Source organism: Bubalus bubalis, chromosome 15, assembly GCF_019923935.1.
Source record: "Bubalus bubalis isolate 160015118507 breed Murrah chromosome 15, NDDB_SH_1, whole genome shotgun sequence".
NCBI lineage: Eukaryota > Metazoa > Chordata > Mammalia > Artiodactyla > Bovidae > Bubalus > Bubalus bubalis.
The window spans coordinates 48,096,898-48,118,493 of NC_059171.1; the positions used below are offsets into that span (position 1 = coordinate 48,096,898).

The following is a 21,596-nucleotide window of genomic DNA, read 5'->3' on the forward strand; positions in this document are numbered from 1 at the left end:
ATGACATGAATCTCTTCCTTAGTGTCAAATGGAACTCAGCATTTGATGGGATGCTGACCTGACTGCATACGCAGTCACTTTTCTGTTAAAACTTGGGAGGTAGAGTTGGCCTGATGAGACCACCCAGAGTGATGGTGGGCTTCTGGGTACCCTTTCTGGAAGGCCCTCTCTGCCCCCTTGTCTGCCAATAGCTTTTTTTTTTTCTTTCCTAGTTTGCATTTAGTGATATGATCATATGTTTTAAGGGATCTCAGGTAAAAATTAATTTTTAATGGTTGCTATGGGCTTTAAATTTATTTTTTTAATTGTAGTTGATTTATGCTGTTAGTTTCAGTTATACAGCAAAGTGATTGAGTTATATACACACACATACATATATATTTATATATATCCTTTTTCAGATTCTTTCCCATTGTTGGTTATTACAAGATATTGAGTACAGTTCCCTGTGCTATACAGTACGTCTTGTTACTTACCTATTTTATATATGTGTCTTTGCTCAGTTGTGTCTGACTTTTTGTGACCCCGTGGACTCGGGCCCGCCAGGCTCCTCTGTCCATGAGATTTTCCAGTCAAGAATACTGGAGTGAGTTGCCATTTCCTACTCCAGGGGATCTTCCCGACCCAGGGATTGAACCTGCATCTCCTGCATTGCAAACAGCTTCTTTACCACTGGGCCCCTGGGAAGCCCCATTTTATATACAGTAGTGTGTATTTGTTAATCCCAAAGTCCTAATTTATTCCTTCCCCCTGCCTTCCCCTTCAGTAACTATAAGCTTGTTTTCTACCTGTGAATCTGTTTCTGTTTTGTAAATAATTTATATCTTAATTTATTCTTGAGCCACTTTCGATAATGCATAGTTTGCTAGAATGTTATCCATTCTTTGTTGTTTCCATCTATTGGCATAAAGTTGCTCGTAGTTTTCTTCAGTGATTATTGAAAGTCTCTGCTGTGTCTGTAACTGTAAATATGTCCTCCTGAGTTCCTTTTGCAGCAGTTTCTCGGCTTTATTTTCTTGACATCACATTTTCAAAGTAGGGCATTGACTGTTCATTGTTTTACCTCTCATCTAATGCGTGCATGGGTCAGGCCCTGTTGACTCCTGCTGAACTGAGCTGAGCTTGGATTTGGAATTCAGGAGTTGGACCTTCCCTGTCTCTGGCCAATACTATGTGTCCACCGGTAGCTTGTCTTTCCCCTTCCCCTCCCTTCATCCCCTCAGGTAGGGATTTTCAAAAAACTTTCCCTCTCTTCCAAGTCAGTGTCTCTTTTTGTTAGTTATCTCATCCAATCCAGGCTTTTGCCATCATCTTTATTTAGATGGCTCCCAAACTTATAACCCGAACTTGACTTTTCTTCTAACCTCTGACTGCTCGCTTGGCATTTCTCCCTGAGTAACTTGCTTACACCTTCAGCGCAGCTCACACTAAAGGGAAACTCCTGACTTCCCTCAGCCCAAACCAGTTCTTCCTCCAGATTTCCTGGTTTCTATTAATTGGCACTGCTACTCATCCAGACTCAAAATCCCAGTCATTTTGATTCAACTTCCAGACTCTTTGCAGCCTGCCTTCACAGTGTCAGCAGCGTGTATAATGTGACGACCCCTCATTCCAGTCTCACCACCTGCACTCAGCCCCTCAGTGCTTTGTACCCGATGGTTGTTTATAACCTCCCTGCCTTCTCGGCTGAATCCAGTTCATCTTCCACGTAGAAGCAGTTTAACCACTCGCTAACTCAACGGCGATCAGACCACTCTTTAGATTCAGGTTACCTGAAACCACAGCCTCCTCAAGTAGGTCCAAACTCCTTAGCTTTCTAGGTCTTCCAGAACAGCGCCCCCAAATGTTCCTTCCTTGATCTCCCCTACACTGCTTTACCCACGATGGTATCCGGCCTGAGGGCTTTATCTCTGTTTTGTGTGCTTGAGTTTTTGTTCAGCTGTTTGCCCTTCAGTGAATACCCTTTTCCTCATCTCTACCTGCTAAAAGGAAGCTTGTCAACGGTAATCTCATACTTTGTTGACAAGCTTGGTGACCTGCAGAACGCTTTTCTTTATTCTTTCTAGCGTGCTTAGCTCACTGTGTATCATCGCCATTTGGGTACTTGCTTAATATCTCCTCCTGGATTACAAGCTCCTAGTAGGTAGAAACTGTTTTCTGACTCTGCTTTCTCTTTTTCACTGCCTCAGCAATTGGTATGGACACTCAGCAGATACTGACTGAAAAGGATGAAATGATTGTCGTTGTTTATAGTTGCCTTCAGTGAAACTCCTTACACTGTCTTCCTAAGAAGTTTAACTATTCCAGTACCTAGAGTTAATGGTATAGAAGGGTTGTAAAATGAGCCTTTCTAGAGATGTCACTGCAAGTGTGCAGCAGGCTCCTGGGGTGACAGGCACCATCTTTCTAATAAGTGCTGTCTTTATAGCATCATAGAGCTCTGCTGGAAGTGCGTCCTAAGGCATCACAAGAGTTGATGCCACTGATTGATTTCTGGGGTGGTATCAGGGCTCAATCGACCCCCCCCCACACTCCTCTTTTGGTTATTTCTATTAAATAAAAGATTGAAACAACCCATGATGATACTTTAAATTTTCAGATAGAAGTTACTGTACATGATTCAGCATGGATTTATAAGTGTATGAAGTGAATCCCAATATCTTTGTACCTTAATCCACAGAATGAAGATGATTAAGAAGGGGAGATTAATTTTACTTACTTTGAAGAAAACTTTTAGGCCAACTTGATGTGAATCTGCCAATATATTTCACCTGGGTGGTATTGGTAAACACAAAAATCATGCTTTTGTAGTTGAAAAATCATAATTAACCTGTCCACTAATGTTAGTTGCTCAGTCATGTCCGACTCTTTGTGACCCCGTGGACTGTAGCTTGTCAGGCTCCTCTGTCCATGGGATTCTCCAGGCAAGAATACTAGAGTGGGTTGCCTTTCTCTTCTCCAGGGGATCTTCCCTACCCAGGGATTGAACCTGGGTCTCCTGCATTGTTGGCAGATTCTTTACTGTCTGAGCCACCAGGGAAGTTCAACCTGTCCACTGGCCTGTCAGCAAATTAAATATATGACACTCTATCATGATAAAAGATTTGGGAATATAGTGAACAGATGTACATAGGAATTATATTAAGCATTAATCTGTTACCATTTATAAAAGTTAGGGTTCTGTTCAACCTAACAGCTTGAGTGTAGAGATGGACTCGCCAGCCCAGTCGTTTTCTGGACATGTTGTGACTTAGTATGATCTGGGCTCTGGGCAAGCTGCCTGCTTGATGTGTCCTGTTTAGTGACACTTCTGGGTGTAGATATATATGATAAGTAAAGTTTTATATTTTGCAAAATAAATAATTTCTTATATCAGTGTTTGTCAGGCTTCTTGTGTTCAGATTGATAATCATTTCCATAATACTCAGCATCTTAAGTTTTAGCAATAGAAAAATACTGCCCTCAGTGCAGACACAGGCCCTGATCTGAGGCTGTTTATCTCTGTAAAAAGGGATGTTACGAGAAGGAGAAGTAATTACTGTTTAGCAAGCACTTTGATATTTACACCCAGTGGCTATAAACAGTTATTAAAAAGTCATTGAACAGGTCAGAATGGCAGGTGCAGTGGCGTGGCCATAGCAAGGGCCAGAAAAGCAGGATCTTTGCAGCTTTGGAGAAGGAGATTCATGTGAAAATGTTCTATTCCTGATTGAACATTTTATTATCATTAATTTTTCATTTTATATGAGTGTAGCTGATTAACAATGTCATGATAGTTTCAGGTAGACAGCAAAGCAACTCAGCCATATATATGTGCATCCATTCTCCCCTAAACTCCCCTCCCATCCAGACTGCAACAGAGCATTGAGCAGAGTTCCCTGTGCTATGCAGTAGGTCCTTGCTGGTCCTTAGTAATAGAATGGTAAACGTTTTATTACTAAACTGTTCAGTGAGGAGGATTCGATCACTAGATTTCTTATGTTTCAGAATGTTACAAGAAACCCCATACATTCTGCTGATAAACACAGATAAGTTGATTATTTCTTCTTTTAATTTTAATTTTTTTTAACACCAAAACCATTTTGTTTTGGGGTATAACTGAGTAACAATTGTAGTTTCAGGTGAACAGCGAAGGGTCTCAGCCGTAATACATGCATACAATCTCCCTCAAACTCCCCTCCCATCCAGGTTGCTAATGAACATTGAGCAGAGTTTCCTGTGCTACACAGTAGGTCCTTGTTGGTTATCCATTTGAAACATTTTATCCTTAAACATTTACAGTGTGAGGATTCCATCGGTAGATTTCTTTATGTTTCAGAGCGTCACAAGAAACCACATACATTCTGCTGATGAACACAGACAGGCTCGTTGTTTCTCTTTCTCACAGTCCATGGGTGCTCATTCCCTATAGTAAAGGTAGCACTCTTAGAAGGAAGTGTCATTTCATTACAAGACAGTAAGCACTGCAGTTCTTTGTATTTGGACAGGAGTGGTGGGGGTAGGGTGGGGGTTACAGTTTGGTGTGGGGAGAGGCTGATTAAGAGTCTCAGCCTTGACTCTGCTGCTGCCTGCTGACTGTTTGAACCCAAAGTCACTTTTTACTCCATCCTTTGGCACTGTTTGACCTTAGGCAAATCACCAGGATTTTTTTTCCCCCTCTAAATTTTTTTGAGTGTTGGAGAAGATCTCTTTTGAGTCCGGGTGAATTTTTTTTTTTTTTTTTTTTTTTTAAATTTTGGCCAGGGAGTGCAGCTTGCGGGATTTCAGTTCCCCCACCAGGGACTGAACCCCTGGCCATGGCAGTGAAAGCACCAAATCCTAACCACTAGACCACCAGGGAACCCCCGCGGGCGAATATCAATTAAAAAAAAAATCTGTGATTTTTGGAGAACAGTAGCAGAAAATACCATGCAGAGTAAGTTGGAATTTATCATGGACTCTGTGAGAGGGATTTAATGCTTATGCTGCATTTAGAAGTTTAGCGCTAAAACAAATCTAAATTATGAACGATTCATCATCTTAATAGGATTTTACAGGGTACTTGGAATGGGTCCAAGCATTATATGTATTTATATAAGTCAAGGTTTAGTTGCCATCAGATTGCTGCTGTTAATTGTTTTTGTGCTGACTGGTTTCTGCAGCCCCCGCCTGCCTCCGTAGAGAGAAGAAAGGACACATTAGTGTTTGGGAGCACGTGCTGTTAGTCCAAGTATCCTTCTTAAAAAATGCTTTGAAATTTTATCTGGCTGAAAAGTCACATTTCAGAATTTGAAGCCAACTTCTGAGCAGAGAAAAAAATCTATGAAGCATGCATGGCACATTTACAAATTCTTTGAGAAAACTGTGTGATTTGGAGTGATTATTTATCCCTATATCCCCAGATGTCTCACACTGCCTTTTTACCTCTGGGGAGTAACCGTATTGTATTATTTGTGATCCTTTGGAGTTATATGAAATGATAATTTAACTTTTCAGATGTGGTTAATCCACAGGCCCTGCTTCCTAACTATGAACATACATGGCATGACAGGCTTAACTGTTTCCAGGTGTGATTGGAGAACTTGGACGGTAAATTATTCGTAGATGATCTTGGCCACTGTAATTTACTACAAAACTGCCGCTTTGGCGTCAGCAGTTGAAAAGAGCATGTTAGTGTTAACTCCACTTGGGATACATTTTACATGAAATAAAAGAACTGCCTTTTTGAGAGAATTAAGTATTTATTTTTTATCCTACTATTTAGAACTCAGTTTTGTCTTTGGGATAGCTGAAGTTTTGTTAATAAGTTGCCCTTGATTTATGTAATCTGGATTGAGTTTGCAAGACTTGTTACAGTTTGGGAGCCTCCCTCCCCTGTTCCATGCCCAGTGTTGGAAACTTTTCTCTCCTCTGGCTCACTTTTAGCCCTGCCCTGCTCCAGAGAGCAGCCTTCATCTTTCCTCCTCTCCTGGCTGGTCCCAGTTCCTGGAATGAAGCCTCATTTGCCTCCAGGAAAGAACTCAACCCCGATCGAGACAGAAGAGGGCCCATTTAACACTCGTGCTGCTGTTGCCATTAGCAGTAGAAGTCTTTAAGTGATCTGGAGGGTTTGTAGTTAAGGAAGACAGAGAGAGGCTGTGTCTGTTTTGTAGCCCGCTAAAGGAGGAGTGAAATTCGGGGCAGAGGTTACACGGTGAGGAGAGTTGAAAGACGCAGCAGGCTGGCCCAGACTACTGGTTGGTTGTCCACTGGTTAGCCCGGCTGTACCCTCTGTTCTTGCCCGTGGGTGTTCCTCTTCAAATTCAAAACTTCCTGTCCTCCACCTGGTGGTCAGCCACTCTTAAACCTTCCCCACCAGAGTTGTAAAGGCACGCTAATGCTATACAAATAAAATATATGGATTAAAAAGGCCTTTGTTGCTGTGAGAGAAACTCATAACCATTTACAATTCTTCATAGCAGAGTGTCCCAAGTTCCAAACAGTCAACCCTAAAATGGGTTTTGGAAACATTAAAAAAAAATAATTTATTTAATTAATTGATTGATTCAGTTTTTGGCTGTGTTGTGTCTTTGTTGCTTCATGGGCTTTTCTCTAGTTGCAGAGAGCAGGTCTCTCATTGAGGTGGCTTCTCTTGTTGTGGAGAACAGACTCTAGGCATACAGGCTCAGTGGTTGTGGCACAGACTTAGTTGCCCCAAGGCATGAGGGATCTTTCTGGATCAGGGATTGAACCCATGTCTCCTGCACTGGCAGGTGGATTACTCACCACTAAGCCACCAGGGAAGCTCCCAGAAACACATTTTTTAAGGAGATTGTTTTCTCTTGTGGAACTCATGTTGAATATCTCCTTTCACTTTTTCTTAACTCTGAATTAGAATGAAAGCTTTGAATAAACTCAGATTCTGCTTGGGATTTTTTTTTTTTTTTTTGGTCCAGCCTTGTGGCTTGCAGGATCTTAGTTGCCTGACCACGGATCGAACCCAGGCCCCAACAGTGAAAGCTCAGAAGTCCTAACCACTGAACTGCCAGGGAATTGCCAAGACTCGGATTCTTAATGAAAGAGGAGATAGGGCTGTTTTGTCATCTGCATTTTACATTTGTCACCCATTTTAATGTGCCAGTGTAAATCATCACTGATTCTTTGACTCTGGGGACTTTTTTTGAGATGGCAATGGTATAGAAATATTCATACGTTATTTTAGTTATTTGTGACATCCTGGCACATCTGCCATTATGTGTGGCAGAATGATAAGGAACAGAAAGGGCAGAAGTAGAGACTGCACTGATTTCATTGATAAAAATGTAAATCTTAAAGGAATTTTAAGATTAAGATTAAATTTAATTTGATCTGAGGCATTGAATAAACTTTAGTTCACCTAGTCACTTTGTCCCTTGAGAATTGTTTACTAACCTATGGGATTATAACTAGAGGCATTTGCTAATGTATTTGCAGTGACTGCTGAAATAATTCAAATTTATTGACCATATGAGGATATTAAATATTTATCTTTTCTGCTCAGTGCCTGTAATGAAATAGAATATAAGTTAATGGTTAATGGCTTATAGGCTGTTATTTCTGAAATACTATCTTTATGTACTTTATCTAGTGACATTACTTCTATTTTGTATGTGTTTTAAAGCATATTTGGAATCTACCTTCTGTAATTTTGTCTGCTTAGCCAAACAGTATTCTAGAAGAGATTTTAAACTGTGTAGGGTGTGTGCATGTGTAAATAATTGTAAAGAGAGAAAAGTATGTTAATTTGTAGAATACAGAGAAATCTATCATTACAAAAGAACAAATACAATGAAATAATAATGTATTACTATTACTATGTGTGTGTTCTGGCACCCTGGCAGTATTTAATGTATTCCAAAATGTTATCAGGTTGGCCATAATTCAGCATGTGAAAATCTAGCAATCGTGTTAGATTAGTGTTCAGTTCAGTTCAGTTCAGTGGCTCAGTCGTGTCCAACTTTTTGCGACCCCATGAATCGCAGCACGCCAGGCCTCCTTGTCCATCACCAATTCCCGGAGTTTACTCAAACCCATGTCCATTGAGTCGGTGATTATTGTTAGGATGATTAATTTAAAATGTATTTGCAGGTGTAGAATCAGCGAAAGAAGCTAATTTATTTAGGTTTCCTTCAAATTAATGAGAATGCAGTGTTAAGCTAAAACTGTCTTTATATGAAAGTAGTTTATTTGATTTCGTATAAACATTGTGAAGAACATAAAGCAGTATTTGCAGGTTTTAAACGTTAAGAGAAATAACTTAAAGTTATTTTGAGTTTTCTGAAAACTAGATATTCAGAACTGACTTGTAAAGATGCTGAGAAGCTCCGATTTTTCTACAAGCCCTAAGGGACTATCTGAGGGTTTTCTGTTTTGTTTTGCTTTAATTTTCACTGTCTTGAAGAAAATGACTGCATTAGTGTGGTGAATTTTTTAAAAATTCAGATTATTTTGAATTTTAAAATTACAAGGAACTTAATTTAACTGTCATTAGTTTGTCAAAACAGACAAATCATTTAGAAACAGTTGGCTGGTTGAATAACTGCTTCTGTGTGTGATATTGTTTCATGTGAAGTATCAGGTGTATTACTGAGTTCTGTAGTGGTTAAGATAACAACAAACTTTAAAAAAGAATACCTCAAATCTTAGCATCATTCCAAAAAAATCTTTACTCTTTTTTTTGAGAGAAAAGACTCCTGGGAGGTTTCATCAATTGTACCTTGAAAGTCACTGTCATAGAAAAAGAGATCTGTACGGAATTAAAAGTTGTTGTATACTTGAAATGTAATATGTGTACAAAATCCATAGAGGAGACAACATGGTATTGACTAATATTTAATGGAATGCCTTTGAATATTGGAAAATTTGGCCTAAGGTCTTTCTTTTTGTTCTCTCTCTGTGTCTGCCAGGATTGTGGAAAATCTTGTAGCTTACTCCCCAGGCTTCTATCTTACCAGAGGTTAGAATTTGCTAATTAAAAGACCATAATACCCGATTCATATTGATGTATGGCAGAAACCAACGCAACATTGTAAAGCAACTATCCTTCAATTAAAAATAAATAAATTTTTAAAAATGACTAAACAAGTATGAAACTTGCAAGTAATATTATAAATGCTAAATAGAAACATTCATGAGTAATATCTATGTTCTTGTCTTAAATAATATTCATTTCATTAGTAATAAATCAGTTATGACACTTTTCCCCCGTGTGTGCTTCATTGCAATCAGTTTTACTGACTTTTTGGTGTTGGAGACTTTGATTTGTGGTTAGCAGGTATGTACCAAGAATCGTACACGTTGAACAATTGGTTGAGGTACCTGGGCTTCATAGTTGTTGCTGTAGTCTCTAAGTTGTGTCTGACTCTTTTGCAACCCATGGGCTGTAGCCCACCAGGCTCCTATGTCCATGAGCTTTCTCAGGCAAGAATCCTGGAGTGGATTTCCATTTCCTGCTGCAGGGGATCTTCTGGACCCAGGGATCAAACCTGCATCTCCTGCATTGGCAGACTGATTCCTTACCACTGAGCCCCCAAGGAAACCCGGACTTCATTGTTCCTTTGTAGTATTGATCTTTTTCATAGAACTTACACTGTTTATTTTACAAACGCTGGCATAGTGATTACCACGGGACAGGCCTTGTTCAGTAATACTAACTCAGTTTGCTTAAAACCTGATAGCATCCCTGGGTTGAAGTGGGCACGATTGCCGCCTCTGATTGCCGATGGCACGCAGGAGTCAGACCCCAGCCGGTGTGCGGGTCTCAGCGGTCTGCCTCCAGTGTCTGCCCCACCACTTGTGCCCTTAACCAGTACCCCTGTTCCTGTCCAGAAAGATCTTTCTGGAAAGTTGAGTTGGAATTCTTTCCCTTGTCAGATCCTTCCATGCTCTTGCTGACTAGACAGGGAGCCCTGGAAAGGGCATGCTGGCTGGAGTTCTCACTATCTCACTCGGCTAGCTCTTGGGAGGCAGGCAGTGTGATCGCATCTGACTGTGAGTGGCCCTCATTTGGCTTCAGGAGCAGCCCTTGGGTAGAAACTTCCCTGGATCTAGAAGGAAGTCTACCCTCTTATTCTAGAGATCTGGGGCTAAGAGTGAGAGCGGTGTCCAAGTTTACAGTGGAAGCTGGGAATAAGGAAAAAAGCAGAGAGACAGTACTGTTGCTTGATGGAAAATGTGAGCCCCACACCGAATCTCACCAATGCCAGTGTTTAGAGGAGCTTCATTTCTCAAGGACAACTTTGCTAACCCGCTCCAGATGAGCAATAATGGGGACTTGTTTGTGATTAGGGATTCTTCTCAGCAAGGCTGGGGGCGCGTGCGTGCATATGTATGTGTGTGTGTACACATGCACATAGGATTGCTCTTAAACATGTCAATATTTGGTCCATACCACATGTTAAAAAATTGTAATGAGTTTATGTTAGCAGCACAGTGGTAAAGAAAAACAGGGCGTTTTTGTTTTGTGCCAACGCAGGAGATGCAAGGGATGAGGGTTCGATCCCTGGGTCAGGAAGATCCCCTGGAGTAGGAAATGGCAACCCACTCCAATATTCTTGCCTGGAAAATTCCATAGACAGAGGAGCCTGGCGGCCTGCAGTCCATGAGGTCTCAACAGGTCTAACACAACTGAGCACACACAAACAAGCCCTAGTTTGTGAGCAGCTCCTGGTTTGTGGCATCATCATACACGCAGACCTGTCTCCATCGGTATTCTTAAGGGGAACTTGTTGTCTCGAAGTTTCAGCTGCTTTGTAAGGTGACTTTTTTTTTTCCCCTTTGAAGGTACCATTTTCTTCTTTTCACACAGCCCCCTCAGGGGGACTCTCGAGTTTTCATAAAATAAACCTTAAGTTGTGCGCCTATATTCATAGCAACATGACTCGTAATACCCAAAAGGTGGAAGCAATTCAGTGTCTATTGAGAAATGAGTGGATAAATAAACTGTGATCTCTAGCTGCAATGGAATATTATTCAGCCTTAAAAAGGAAGCAAATGCTGACAAGTTAGATGAAACTGTTCTCAACAGTGTGTTGAGTGACATAAGCTAGTCACAGTAAGGCAAATACTGCGTGATTCCACTCCCATAAGGTACCTAGGGTAAGTTCTTCGAGACAGAAAGTGGAATGCTCATCACCAGGAATGGGGGTAGTGAGGAATGGAAACTGGGCGTTTTTGTTTTGTGACTACAGAGTTTCAGTTTTGCAAGATGTAAAGAATTCTGGAGATTGGTTGTGCAATAGTGTGAATGCCCTTCTCATTACTGAATTGTACACATAAAAACGGTTAAGATGGTAAATTTTATGTTATGTGTATTTTACCGTAATTAAGACAACAGCAGACCTTTCAGATTTAGTATAGTCTGTTCAGCTGTGCAATGCTTTCATTGACAGACACTTCCTGGTAGTAGCCGGCTCTTGGAATGGTTGAGAGTACTGAGCTCAGCCCTACTCTCCAGGGAAGAGACATTATGGCACGACTGTGAGTGTGTTGCATCAGTCCTGAAAAAGCTGATCGTGGACGTTGAAGGAAGGAATCAGGGGTATGGGGAAGGGTTTGCATGTGCAGAGCTTATGGAGACAGGAACGAGGGGACCATGTTCAAGGCGACTGAGGAAATGACCATTATTTATGTGGCCAGAGATAGCTGATGGCTCCAGTGCCACAGTGCTGGCAGAAGTCTGCATTTTTACAAGTTTTGACTTTCTGATAATGTTGAGACTTTTTGATTATTTATTTATTGTTATTTTGCTTTATTTTATTTCTCATCACATCTACCAAGTAGAATATTTGATGCTTTCTGCCAGGGACCCATGTACACTGTGTTTATCAGTACTTATTATAACAAGTATTTCAAGAAAGGTCCTGTGCTCTAACGTATTAGGATTGTTGTAAAGATCAAGCCAGAGCCCCCTGTCCTGGAAAGCTTTCTGCTCTGAAAGAGAAGATAGAGCATGTGGACCATTACAACTGAAATTTAAGACAGAGCCTCATAAGCTGTATAAAGAGATCCAATTTTCAGAAGTGAAATCCAAGGATCACGAGCAGGAGCAGAACTTTGAAAGATGGAGAGGCTGTTCCAGATAGAGATGACGGGGGTCTGGATCCATGTTGAGTATCATGACACAGATGGATACAGGCCAGGCCAGGGAGATCCCTGCCAGGAGAGGCGAAGAGCCCAGTGTCATTGGAGAACAGGATGCACGTTAGTTGTAGGAAGAAGATGATGGCAGAGATGTTTTAGGGCCAGATCGTGGGGAGTTATCTATGTCTTACTGAAAGGTTTGAATTTCCATCAGCAGCAGGGAACTGTTGCAGGTTTCTAATGTGGGAATGACGTGGTTTGACACCTTCAGAGGTTAAGCACACGAACGTGTGGGTAGGAAGCAGGCTTGATCCGATTGTTTAATTATAGAGGCCAATTTGGTTCTTTGGTGTCCATCTGAAGTAGGAAATTAGGTTGGATAAATAATTAGGGAGGATACAGATTAGGCATTAAAAGTTAGGTGGAGGTGTTAAGAACACATCTAATTCACAGTGGAGATCTATTGAAAGAGTTTGACATGATGAAATCTGGGTTTTTTTGTTTTTTTTTTACATATATTCTTTATCATATTCTTTTCCATGTGGTTTATCAGTATCACAAGATATTGAATATAGTTCCCTGTGCTATGTAAGACCTTGTTGCTTCTCCATTCTGTATGTAATAACTTGCATCTGCTAATCCCAAACTCCCAGTCCATCTCCCTCCATGAAAATGCTCTTGAAGATCAGTTAGGCAGTAGTATAGAAGGGACTTTATAGTGAGAGGAACTAGTTAGTGAAAAGTTTGTTGAATGGTGGAATTAGGAAGAGCTGAGGAGGGTAGTAGCAACAGAAACAAAGAGAAGATTGACACAAAGCAGAGGAAATGGTGAAGAGGAGGAAGTGAAATTCACAAGTGGTGAGCGTATTATGTACGGAGCGTTTGTTCCATGACAGGACAACTGACCAGTCATGCTCACGCTTAGAAAATAGACGTGCCAGTTTGGTCAGAAAAGGGGCGTGAAGTTGTGAGATGGCTGGGCTGAGCAAGCTGATGGGAGGCTGGTAGCTCTCAGGACCTCCCCAGCTGACATGGGCAGACAACGCTCACTGTCAGAGTCCACAGATGTACCCAGGCCCGTGGTTCTCAAACCTCTGTGCCTTGGCACACCCGTGAACTGCAGACCTTTCAGAAACGCACTGACATTATTGCTGAGAGTGGACAGTCACATTGCCTGGCAGTGTATGAAAGAGAGCCCAGCTGAGCAGGTTATTAGGGAAACGATTGCTGTGCTTGAGGACAGAGCCGAGTTCACTGCCTCACTCCTGCTCCCCGAGGCTTCCAGAGACCCTCGTGCCCAATAGCATTACAGAGCTGGGGGATCTGGGATGGATGCGCCCTGGGTTAGGCATCGACGTAATAGGGCACGCTTGTGACGATTCTTCACTTTGTTCCATTTCCTTTTGAGTCTTTTCGTTCATTCACTGACGTCAGCTAACAAGCAGGTCCAGTCTTTGAACATGCCTTGTAAACAACTGGCGAAGACTGGTCCTGCCAGCTCTTTGATAAATGTGTCTACCAACTATCGTAGTGGATAAAGATAGAGTGGAAAGAAGATGGAATTGAGAATGTGGAATCATAGGTTTGAATCCTTGCTTTGCCACTAGCAATGAGACCTTAGGCAAGTTATTTAGACTCAGTTTTTTCCATTTTTTTGTAAAATGAAGGTAATAATATTTACCTTTCAGGCCTGCTTTGATGACTCGAGGTAATGACTAAAATATAGGCACTGCCCTCTGTGGAGAAGAATAATGTATTTCTTGTCTCCAATATGTGATGATTTCAGTGCTTTGTATTCCTCTCTGTATTAAGCAACCATTTCCCAGGTTTTGTAAAGCCTGTGTTTCTCTGAACTATGGACTCCTGGAATTTGAACTTTAAAGATTAAATAGACTTAGAGTACTCAGAACACCAAAGCAAGCACCGATCACTTGTGAGTTTTTTAAAATGGAAAAAAAAATTAGTTTGATTGAAGCATTACATTGCTGTTAAAATCTATTCAAATAGCAAAATATCTTGTCATATACCTTAAAACACATTTTTTTTTTTTAAGTACTTATCACCTTCCCCAGAAAACAGTAGTATCAACAACAAAACTTATGACTAAAACAGTCAAAGGGGATTTTGGTAGAATTTTCTATCAACTTCCACAGAAAAAAAGACTCATCTTTATATCTAGAACTAGGAATACGCTGGGGAAAAGTTTTAGTCTGACTAGCATTCTTGAAATAGACTAAATCATATTGTAGTGTGTCGTGGTATTGTGAAACAGATTTTAGTGTAGGTGGTTTTCTTTTAATAATTGAGTGTAGTTTTAAACCCGCTTACAAACCTAGCCATTTAAATTCATAATAGGCTTAAGCTCAACACACATAGTCTCTGCTCAGATGCAAGTGTAGTTGTGTTTACAACCAAAAAAAAAAAAAAAATTTTTTTTTTTGACTAGCTTTTTAAAAGAATTCCTAGAGAAGTGAAAATTTGGGGGCTCTTTACTTTGTGCAGTTGTAGCTCCACGCAGTTTGTCGGCTTCATCCCCAACCTCTTTGAATTCCGGTTACTGTTTACTGTCTACCTGTGTTTTTAGTAGAAGAGTTGATCTGCAAGTCTTAAAATGGCATCCATTATCACACAGTGATTGCTTTTCATAAGCGGTGTTTTTTCAAACCCTAATAAAGGTATTCATGTAACATGAATATAAAAGTAAATCCTGTTGACCTCATGGGGATTTTTCATTCTAACCTTTTCAGCATCTCTATTCATGTCATGATGTAAGTCATGGTTTATTGTTTAGAACTGTAACTTGCTTCTGCGTGTGAAAATGCATTTTTTTTCTTACTGCCTTTGCTGGGACTGTAACATCTTAATGATTTTGTTAAACAATATATTTGATTGCTGCCTTATGGAAGATGAGGTTTGTTTTAGAAAATTTAAATGTAAAAAGATAAAGCTTAAATGAAAATGAAAGCTTAGTTTAAAATGAACATGGATAAAGCCTGATTTTTACTTTGGTTTCTCTGCTAGTATGCAGTTTGATGCCAGGGGAAAAAATGTAGATATGAAAATAACATCAAAGTGTTAGACTTTTTAAACGTTGATACAAATTAATACATAGCAGTAATTTCAGACATATTAGCTTAAAGCAAGATTATCTCAGTTACTTTTAGCTATAAATTTTGTTAGTGAACTGAAAAGAACTGTAAAAAGCAAAACATCTCTATATAATTCATACAGTTATAGTAGTTTTTCAAATTAGTTTAACATTTTTAGTAGCATTTTACATTTGAGCAGGCTAGAATTTTGAATCAGAATAAATTCAAAGACTCATGTAAGCTGTAGTAAATGTTTTGAAAATTGTAATGACCTTTTGCAGTTACTTACGTGCTGAACTGTATTAGGTTAGGTAATTTTAAGTTTTTAAATTTAGCATTCTGGCGTTGAATTGGTCAAGTTAGGATTCTATTTTGTTTTGTTTTTGTAAGAAAGCTTTATGCTGTAGCTTTTATAAGTAATAATTTGGGCCATTTTTATAAAGAAAAAATCTAGGAAATAATATATTAATATACCTTTGCTAAAATTGTAATTTAAACATGGAGTTTGCTTTTTATTAATTAAGAGCTATGCTGTTATGAGCAATTTGGGATTAAATAAATCCCTCCTTAGTGTTAGAACTATTTCCTATGCTGAACTGTTGTTGAGTAAATGGGAGTATGAGAGGCTTTAAAACAAATTAGCTAATTGAAAGTTTTTATTTGGGAGAGAAAATTACTAAATTAATAAGAAATCATTTTTTTCATTTGCGTTGTATTGCCTTTTCCAAGTAACTGAAGGTAACCAAGTCTTAGGTGTTAGAATTGCGTTTATTTTATCTAAACCACTTCAACCCGAAATCTTCCCTAAGTATATTGTACGTATTCATACCTTTTAGGATTCCATATACATAGTTTCTTCTTTTCTTGTGACTGTGCATGCATTTTTGTAGAGTATTGGTTTTGCTTTTATATTGTGGCATCAGATCTGTCCAGATTTTGAAAACTTGTGTCTGTTTTTTCCCATGACTGTAGGTTATTTCTTTTCACTATTGGTTTTCAAAAATCCTTTCACTGTGATCCTCTGTTGACACAGATAAAAAAACAGGTAATAATAGTAGTTACCATTTTTTGAATACTTTATAATCTAAAGATCAACCCTGTATCAAAGGTATCCCCATCCTATAAAGGAAAAAGTTAGGTTTCAGTTCAGTTTAATTGCTCAGTTGTGTCTGACTCTTTGCGAGTCAGTTAGGTGTAAAGGGGCTAAATAACTTATAAAGGTCAGGAAGCCAATAAGTAAGTAGTAAGACAGAATATGACTCAGATGAGTTTGAACATATATGTGAATACGTATACACCTTTGTGAATACTACCCAGATCAATACAGAGAACATTTCTAGCACCCCAGGAGACTCTGTGCACGCTGTCATCAATATCCTTAAAAAGATAACCACTGTTGTCTTCTCAATTCCCACAGATCTTGATTCCTCCTTGATTAGTTTTTCCTGGTCTTGAACTTTATAAAAATAAAATGTACTCTCTGGGACCAGCCTTCTTTTGCCCAGAATTACATCTGCAAGTTTCATCCACGTTGTAGTGTAGTGTTTATTTCTTCTTTTTCATTGCTATATAGTGTTCCATTATGTGAATATATTAACATTTTTGTATTTGTCTTATTGATGGCCATCTGGGTCATTTCTATTTTTGGCTTTTAAGAATAAAGCTGTTGTGAACATTCTCTTACATATTTTTAGTTTTATGCATGTTTTATGCTCTCTTCTCTTGGTTATATACCTAAGATTGAAATCCTGGGTAAATTATAAATTGAGCTTTAGTAAAAATGCAATGGCACCCCACTCCGGTACTCTTGCCTGGAAAATCCCATGGATGGAGGAGCCTAGTGGGCTGCAGTCCATGGGGTCGCTAAGAGTCGAACACGACTGAGCGACTTCACTTTCACTTTGCACTTTGATGCATTGGAGAAGGAAATGGCAACCCACTCCAGTGTTCTTGCCCGAAGAATCCCAGGGATGGGGGAGCCTGGTGGGCTGTCGTCTATGGGGTCGCACAGAGTCGGACACGACTGAAGTGACTTAGCAGCAGCAGCAGTAGTAACTGGCAATCAGTTTTTCAAATATTTGTATAAGTTTTCATTCCCATCAGCAATATATGGGGTTCTATTTGCTTCACATTCAACATTGTTAGTCTTATGAATCTTTTCTCCTTTTAAATTTTAATTTAATCTAGTAGGATATGGAGTTTGATATCAGGGAAATGAAAATTAAAAGTTATCTTTTAGAATGAAAATGTATTTAGTGTGAAATATATATTCTTACTCATATTTAAAGATTAATGGTTGTGTATATGTTCTTGAATATTGCTGATCAACTAATTCTTCCCCTAATTTCTGTCTCTGTAAGCAAGCCTTGATTACTTTTTAAATCACTGATCAGTTTTTCTATAATAAAGACAAGTGTATGGATGTGAGACTTGGACTTATAAAGAAAGCTGAGTGCCGAAGAATTGATGCTTTTGAACTGTGGTTTTGTAGAAGACTCTTGAGAGTCCCTTGGACTGCAAGGAGGTCCAACCAGTCCATCCTAAAGGAAATCAGTCCTGAATATTCAGTGGAAGGACTGACGCTAAAGCTGAAACTCCAATACTCGGGCCACCTGATGCAAAGAACTGACGCATTTGAAAAGACGCTGATGCTGGGAAAGATTGAAGGTGGGAGGACAAGGGGACGACAGAGGTTGAGATGGTTGGATGGCATCACCGACTCAATGGACTTGAGTTTGAGTAAACTTCTGGAGTTGGTGATGGACATGGAGGTCTGGTGTGCTGCAGTCCATGGGGTTGCAAAGAGTCAGACACGACTGAGCGACTGAACTGAACTGAAATTTTCTAGAAACCACTTGTTTCATTTAGAGTTTTATTTAAGGGAAATTTTAAAGGAGTTTAATATGGTAAAGAACTTTTGAAGAAATCAAGTTTATAAACCATGTCTACAAAGGAGACTTGGTGGGGACAAGAAAGCTTGTATCCAAAAATGTCACAGACTTACTAATTGTCTTATCGAATTCAGTAAAAACCCTTTTTAAAAAGCATCTTTATTTATTTTCTTTTGGGCACACCCTTCGGCATGTGGGATCTTAGTTCCCCACCAGGGATTGAACCTGTGCCCCCTACTTTGAGAGCACAGAAACTTAACCAATCGGCCACTGGGAAAATCCCAGTTAAAGACCTTTATAACTCAAAAATCTAGGTCTTTTTTTTTTTTTTTTTTTTTTGGCATCAAAATATAGAAATTACATATGATCTGTAGGACTTTATCTAGATTTGCATCTGTAGGAGTTTATCTAGGCTTTTATTCAGTAGATGGCTTACATAATCTTACAGTAAGTTATTCTGATGAAAAATTACTTGAATTGATTAGTTCTTATTTTTCCAAGTTTGTGCAAGTGACACGTGTTTGCCTTTCCTGTATGAGTCTCAGGTATGCTGATTAGTCAGTCGGTCTCATCTGAAACCAACGTATAATAGTGCTAAGTTGTATGACCTGCCATTCCAGTTTCACAGTATTTTTGTTTTGCTCAAGTAGATGAAAGGTTTATTTAAGTGTGGCCACACTGTTACTGCATTCCTGGTGATCTTGGTAGGTTAATGACAATCTCTGTCATAGAAATCAGGAAATGTGGGTTGAGCCTATGGCGTGCATGAAGTTGGTTCATTAAAATGCTGTCTCCCAAAGCACCAGGGATTGTTGGAAGCACTTGGTACGTAATGCAGCTTTAAAAACCTAACCTATCTGTCTGTCTATCTTCGTTTTGTTCTTTAGACTCTTTTAATACATCAGTGTTTAATCATATTATCTACTGGATGATTGCTCTCTGTAATAAGATTAAAAGTGACTTTGGAGATTCAGGTAAATTTCTGTCTATAGTAGGCTTGTTTTAGCTAGAGGGTTTTGGTTAGTTGTGAACAATCATATTGTCAGATTGTACTGCTGCTTTTGTTTAACTGGTTGGCTTTTAACTGAATTAGTGTTGTCATTGATGCCTTTTTTTCTATTTAAATACAGAGAATGGGTTGAAGAATATTTAAAGTAAATATCTTTGAAATACAATCATTTCAGGCAGTTTGGTACTTAAGCTTGGGACAATATTTGAATGGATCTTTGAAGGACCAGGGGAAGATCGGTTTATGTTTATGAAGAGAGGAGACATACGGGAGTCTTGCTTTCTGCCGAATCTTCTTTTACTAAGCACACTTTACTCAATTTATCTCAAGGATAGTATTCAAAATATAAATGAACAGACAGCAAGATTGTTGTTCATATGAAGACTGTTCATGTGTGCTTGTGTGGAAAGAGATAACACAAAGCAGAGTGAATTAATATCCTTGAGCAAACTTCTGGAAAATCTGTAGTCTTGTAATAGGTGTCAAAATGTTTGAAGTTAAGCAAGAAAAACTTAAGCACAGGCAACGATGTGGATTAGTTGCTGGTAAAGAGTTCTCAGGACGGGACTGGTTACTGATTGTCCCACACAAGACTGCCGTCTCTAAAGAAACCCAGTGAATGAGTTATTTATTAGAACCCCAGGAAGGTAGCTGAGGCCTCTCTCTCTCTCTCTCTCTCTCTCTCTCTCTCAGGCCATTTCTGACTTGTAAGTCACTGTTGAGTTTATGGGCTACCACCAATAAATTTATTTTAAAGTTGAAAACCATTGAGAACTAAATATTTTGTCACCTCTTCTAGTCCACCTTGGTGCACCTGGAAGAGCCTGATTGTTGGGAAATAGCTTTGAGCTACCAATGTGTTTACTCTACATTTGGGCTTAAAACTGTCAGTATCAGATCACTCAGGCTGTGGCCAGCAATCTTGATGATTCATTATATGTAAGCAATATAAGAAATGGAAAACTTGCTATCAGTTTTCCTCATCTGAACCTTCCATGTTACAGATAATTTTATAAGAGCCATGCCCTTCAAGTTACTTTGAGTTCTCTGTATCATTCTAGAATCACAACACTTGAACCTCCCCCACCCCACTTCTCTGTATGTGAAGAGTGGAGGGGTTGGTTTTCCATTACTTTATTTGTATTAATTTTTTAAAAAGATTTATTTATTTATTTGGCTGCACTTGGTCTTCACTGCTGCTTGGGCTCTCTCTCACTGTGGCGAGCGGGGGCTGCTCTCTAGTTGCGCTACACAGGCTTCTCCATTGTGAGGCATTCTCTTAAAGCACAGGCTCTAGGGTGCATGGGCTCAGTAGTTGCAGCTCGTGGCTCTAGAGCACAGGCTCAGTAGTTGTGGCACATGGGCTTAGTTGCTCCACAGCACGTGGGGTCTTCCCTGACCAGGGATTGAACCTGTGTCCCCTGCTTTGGTAGGCTGATTCTTAACCACTGCACTAGTAGAGAAGCCCTTGATTGTTTTCATTTTATTGCCCTCACTAGTTTGGACAAATAGCACTGAAATGCCTTTATCCTTTCACATGTATGTGGGAAAACTTAGATAAATAAAGATAAGAGCATGTGTACTTCATCTACATATTTACAGAGACTGATGTGTATCTGGTAGTAACGTAATTACGAAGAGAAAGAACATAAGTACTTTACGTACGTAATATACACAGACTCACAGTTTGTGTTCTAAGTACTGGGCAACTCAGAAATAGTACTGCGGTGAACTGTATCATAGGTGCCAGGAAGAGTAAGAAAAGTATTATTCAGAACAGTTGAAGGTTCTGAGGAAATCTCTGAAACCTTTACCAGTGTTCTTGGCTTGTCTTGCTAGTTATGGAAGGCTAAGAACTAGTTCAGCCTGGTTTTCTGGTGGCTCCATCTGAGCTTTCTGCCACCAGGAGGGTAGGTGTGTCCAAGGACAGCAGCCTTTACTGCTTAGAATGTTGGTGGTAATGGCCTCCATTTATGAGGTGATGAGGTAGAGGTGACTAATCTTTGGCCAGAAAGACCAGACCAAGTTCATGGGCCACCCATGTCAAAAATCCTGGGAGAAAGCCAAGTCTCATTTTAGCCTCTATGAAGAATAGATTATGTTCTTAAATAAAAAATATAAACGAAAATTGCAGTGAGGTGCCACTTTCTGTGTATCAAATTAGTAAAAGGAATGAATGAATGAGTGAGAGCCTGCCCTTTGTTAATTAGGTTGTGATTAAAGAGTGTTTTCATGAACTACTGGTTTGTGGTATAAATTTGAATTTTCTGATAATCACTTTGGCTTGTGGTATAAATTTGAATTTTCTGATTATTACTTTGGCTTCATATATCAGAAGCCTTACAGTTGATCCTATCTTTAGACATAGGAATGCCATTCTTGATACTCTGTTTCAAGGAAGTACTTATGCGTCCAGATGAAGATGTATGTGCACAGACTTCCATCATACAGTTTCTAAGCAGTGAAACAATGGAAGCAGTGCTGCTGAACAGGGAAGAAAAGTAAATGATATTATATTCTTATGATAGC

General features: G+C 39.4%; 1 protein-coding gene across 7 annotated transcripts in view; it reads left to right on the plus strand.

Annotated features, from left to right (window-relative positions):
- The window catches only part of NCOA2 (nuclear receptor coactivator 2), a 286,213-nt gene that overhangs the window by 59,061 nt on the left and 205,556 nt on the right, over positions 1 to 21,596 (plus strand). The window contains exon 1 of one of the 7 annotated variants that reach the window (XM_025265273.3): positions 18,486 to 18,883. The exons of the other annotated variants lie outside the window; for them this stretch is intronic. The gene's annotated coding sequence lies outside the window, so the exon portion shown is untranslated. Of the gene's footprint in view, positions 1 to 18,485; positions 18,884 to 21,596 lie in introns of those variants that run through there. 7 annotated transcript variants of the gene reach the window in all.